Raw genomic sequence first — 5,356 nt, 5'->3', positions numbered from 1 at the left:
GTTTTGCAGATCTTATATGAATGTGAGTACGTTTTAAGTCAGGGGTATGATGGGATAGATAAACGAAATTGCGAAGAGTCTTTCGTCGATGCGCGAAATCTAAAGATACTTTTACTGAGTACGTTTACGGGAATTAAAGTGTCTTTCAGATCGGCGGCCGTCGATTTCATATCTATTTTTTCACCTTCGGTTCTACCTCATTTCACATCTAAAGCTTCTCGCAAAATCACTTTCACTCGGAAAAAACAATGGAGAGTTTCGGCGATTTTTAAACAGTTTGCAAGATCTTTTATCTCAAGTGGTTATAAATTTGGGTGCTTTATGCGTGTAAATTGAGTCGACCGCCCCAAAATTGGCCGCTAAATTTTTATAATTGGATGCTTAGAAATCTAGAGGCGTGGGTCATGTGACCAGATTCCCACCTCACTGTCACTTTTTTTTTTTATTTCCTAACTTATTTTTACACGAAGCACCACATCGAGTTGAGAATTTGGGATAATAAATAAGAAGCACTATGAAAGGTGGGTCTTGTTATACATACATTTAGGACCAGACACGCCTATCTTAGTGCTTCTTATTTAATATTCCAGATTTTCAACTCGATGTATTGCTTCATGTGAAAATAAGTTAGGAAATTATAAAAGTATCAGTGAGATAAGAATCTGGTCACGTGATAACCCACTCGTCACATAGCCTTAATGTTCTAGAAATTTTAGAATAATTTCTAAAAGTTCTAGAATTTAATGTTCTAAAATTTTTACAATTCAATGTTCTAGAAATTCTAGAATTGTTTCTAAAAGTTCTAGAAATTAATGTTCTTGAAATTCTAGAATTATTTCTAAAACCTCTAGAATTTACTGTTCTAGAATTTCTAGAATTTAATGTTCTAGAAATAGAAATTCTAGAATTATTTCTAAAAGCTCTGGAATTTCTAGAATTTAATGTTCTCGAAATTATAGAATAATTTCTAAAACCTATCTTATATTTTGGTCCAATTTTGGCCAGAAGCTTTCGATTTCTGAGGTTCTCAAATTTTTATGCTTTTAAAATGATGTTCTTCTGAATTTTAAATTATTTATTCGAGGGTTTCAAAATTTTTAAATTGATCAATACTACGCTTTAGATTTCTCGTTTAAATTCAAATTCATCATAATTAGGATCTTGGAAATGTTTAGTCTTAAAAATAATATTCGACCTTTTACATAAAAGCTTTCAAATTAAGTTCTTCTGAATTTAAAGTTTGAAATTCGAGCGCGTTAAATTTTTTAAATTGATTATTACACCCTTAAATTTCTCGTTTAAACTCAAATTCTTTAGAATTAAGATTATGGTCAATTCTAAATCTTGAAAATAAAATTGGATCTTTTAAGTAGAATAATTTTGATGATATGAAGGCTTTAATGTTAACGTTTTTGAATTAAAGTTCTTTTAAATTTGAAATCTGAAATTCTTGTAAATTTGGAATTTGAAATTCGAGAACTTCAACATTTTTTAATTGAGACTTACCCTTTAAATTTATCGTTTAAATTTAAATTCATCAGAATGAAGATTATTAAAATTTTTAATCTTGAAAATAAAATTGAACCTTTCAAATATAATTATTTAAAAAAAGGGTTTAAAATTTGACGCTATTTAATTTAAGTCCTTCTAAATTTGGAATTTGAAATTCGAGAGCTTTCAAATATTTAAATTAAGACTTTCGCTTGAAATTCAAATTCCTCACATAAAGGTCTTTGAAATTTATAATTATAAAATGTGAAAGCTTGAAAATTTGGTGGTTTTTTTTGAGGAAAGTGATTTTTGTTCTGAAGCAAATTTACGCTTAAGAAAGTCATAATTTATCAGAGGGAAAGCAACAGGTATATTTTTCGAAAGCAGAATCTTGAAGAGAGTTTTTCTCACCCTTCGTCGTTGATGCAAGTAGTTCAGTTGAAATTAGCAGAAAATCACTCAACGAGAGTGATTAGGTAAACGTATTCAGTAGCTAGTCTTACGTATCTAGTGAAACGCGATGGCAACGTATGACCACGTAAAATCTCCGTCTGTGAAACTAACGAATGACACACAAATCTCGAACTCAGCAATCGATTCTGATCAAGAAAATACGCAAATACCAAAATTTGGAATTTCATTTCATTAAATTTTAATTCTCAATTAAAAACCCTAAAATATTATCATTTCCAAGTGTAATTAAAGTTCTAGAAATTCTAGAATTATTTGTAAAAGTTCAAGAATTTAATGTTCGAAAATTTCTAGAATTGTTTCTAAATGCTCTAGAATTTAATGTTCTAGAATTTCTAGAATGTAATGTTCTAGAATTTATAGAATTGTTTCTAAAAGTTCTAGCATTTAATGTTCTATAATTTCTAGAATTATTTCTAAAAGTTCTAGAATTTCTAGAATGATTTCTAAAAGTTTTAGAATTCCTAAAATTACTAGAATTTAAAATTCTAGGAAATGCTTCCAACTTGGATTTTAATTTAATTTAAATTTGAATTCGTGCATTTAATATTTTGCATGCATTCTATTTTAGCTTTGCAATTGTAAAGCTTTTTAATCTCGCGAAGTTTTAAGACTTAAGTAAAAGGAGTTGAAAGTTGATTTGTTGAACTCAATTTTAAAGAAAGAAAAAATCTGTTTCGAGATTTTTGTCCCGTTCTGCGAAAAATACAAAGTGTAATCCATCCAGAAGTTTTGCTTACGGTGATTGTACTTAAGAATTGTAGGCGAGGTGTGCCTATTTCTTCATAACAACATTAAAAACCATTTGACCATTCAGTCAAAATCACAGTAAGAAAAACACTTGTTTTTCTGTCTTTTGTATCATTAGAAAGCAAAATTTCAGTGAAATATCTCGATTCTTCCAACTTTTTCTACTTCATCTTCAAAATCATCAAACGAGTGAAAAACGTATTCTCGGAAATTCTCAACACCAATATAATTTGATAGCGGTAATTTAAGGAAATTGACGGTTACTTTGCCGGAAATTGCTGTAATTTTTGCAATTAAACTTTCGGGCCTGTTCAAGCATTTCGAGTAATGGTTCAGAATTCAATCCAACATTTTGCACATCACTGGAAATCAGTTTGAAAGCTTAAATTTGAGAGATTGGATCCAAATAATTAAAGAATTTAATTTTGATACTTTATTTGAAGAAAGTTGATTTGAAATAGAAAAAGTCTGCTTATGAAGAGAAATTTGTAAAATGTTTATCGAGAAGAAGCGTCTTTTGACGATTTTTATGAAGGAAGGGGCAAGCCGATTCTAGTTTTAGACTAAACTAAGATCGTAGTATGTACCTAATTAACGATTCAAGGATCTCTGAAATAATTCTCGGCTGTTACAAAATAATTACAAACCCACTCGCAAGTGTCTTTCGTCTCGGCCTCTGCACGCAAATGTGATTTATTATTTAATTAACGATATTTATACGAGTCGAGGTCACGAATAAGGATACGAACGATGCTTGCGAGATTCTTGCTTTTTCACCCTCTCATTAAATAATAGACTAAAGTAAGCAAAAACGAATGTACCATTCTACCATCAAAGCCACAAACCGATCGCATCGAATGCTCGTTCGTTATTATTGCCTGGAAAACTATTTAGTTGGTCTTTTTTTTTATCTCTGGAGAGATTTCTCTCCATTTTTTTTTCAAGCATTGCATTACTTTTGAAATAACGATAGTTATTGTTTATATTTTAAAAAAATTTTCTTGATTTTGCTTAAAAATTATTTTTAACCTTTTTTATTGTTCAAAGATTTTAATTAACTTTTTAAGCTTATTTCTAAATTTTAATCAAGGCGTTTACCACTTTAAATTTAAACATATATCTGAATCGAAGAATTTCATTATATAATAAAGAATGGAAATGAACTCACAAGGTCATTTAAATTTACTTTAAACTTAAGGTTCTAGAATTTTTAGAATTATTTCTAAAAGCTCTAGAATTTCTAGAATTTAAGGCCATGTGATGAGTGGATCACGTGACCAGATTCCTTCCTTACCGTTACTTTTTTTTATTTCCTTACTTTCACAGGAAGCGCCGCATCGAGTTGAGAATTTGCGATAATAAATGAGAAGCACTGAGAAAGGTGGGTCTGGTCATACATTTTTATAATGATGAACATTTTTTTTGTAAGTTTTTTTTTTGCTTTTTTCATCATTATTCTAATTTAGGACCAGACACGCCTTTCTTAGTGCTTCTTATTTAATGTCCCAGATTATAAACTCGATGCAGTGCTTTATGTGAAAATAAGTTAGGAAATAAAAATAGTGTCGGTAAGATAGGAATCTGGTCACGTGACACACTCGTCACATAGCCTTAATGTTCTAGAAATTCTAGAATAATTTCTAAAAGTTTTAGGATTTTTAGAATTCAATGTTCTAAAAAATCTAGAATTGTTTCTAAAAGTTCTAGAATTTAATGTTCTAGAATTTTTAGATTTTAATGTTCTAGAAATTCTAGAATTATTCCTAAACCCTCTATAATTTAATGTTCTAGAAATATTTATAAATGTTCTAGAATTTAAAATTCTAGGAAATACGGGTGAATTATAATTAATTCTATAAAATTTTAAGGCATTCCAGTGAGTTCTTAAAAAGTCCGAATTCGAAGGAATTCAAATGAAGTTCAGTGGATTCAGTTGAATTTTAAGTTTCAAGACGCAGTAAATCTGAGTTTATAAGTGGTTACCCTTAACATTTTACTACAATTTTTGGTCTTTTACTAATTATTTATCAAATATATATATAATTTGAGAGAAATCTTGCAGAGAATGGATTTAAAGGTGAGATTCAATTCTAGATTATTTTCTAGGAGCTGAGAGCTCTTTATTTTCAAAAATCCGAGGCCAAAGAGGAATCGAATCTCGTCTAGAAATTCAAGAAAAAAATGTGAATGCTATTGATTAATTGATTTTAATCGTCGATTTGTTGTTCGCCATAAAAAAAAACCGCGCAAAGATAGTTGTGTATAGCGATCACGTATTTTCTCTCTCTCTCGCTTTCCTTCTCCTTTATCTCTCTTTCGGAAAGTCATATTCAATACCTATAAGTTAACTTACTCGTTGTACAGTTCGTGAAATGAAAAACGAAAAATAGAATCATAATTCATGCCATGTCGTGATTTTAAAATAGCAAAAGACAATGTTTCGCAACATTTCTTGCTGAAGTTATTTATTTTTATTTATTTTTTCCACTTTTTGTTTTGTTTTTATTTAAGATAATAAAAGATTATGCCCTTTTTATTTCACGAACTTTAGAAATTCTCGATATTTTTCCGCATTACATGGAAGGGAATTCGAGTCAGCGAATATGTTTGAATAAAAAGCTAGTTTTAAGAAACGAGAATTCTG

This window comes from Belonocnema kinseyi, chromosome 1 (genome assembly GCF_010883055.1).
Source record: "Belonocnema kinseyi isolate 2016_QV_RU_SX_M_011 chromosome 1, B_treatae_v1, whole genome shotgun sequence".
NCBI lineage: Eukaryota > Metazoa > Arthropoda > Insecta > Hymenoptera > Cynipidae > Belonocnema > Belonocnema kinseyi.
Note: the sequence above shows the minus strand (reverse complement) of the source record.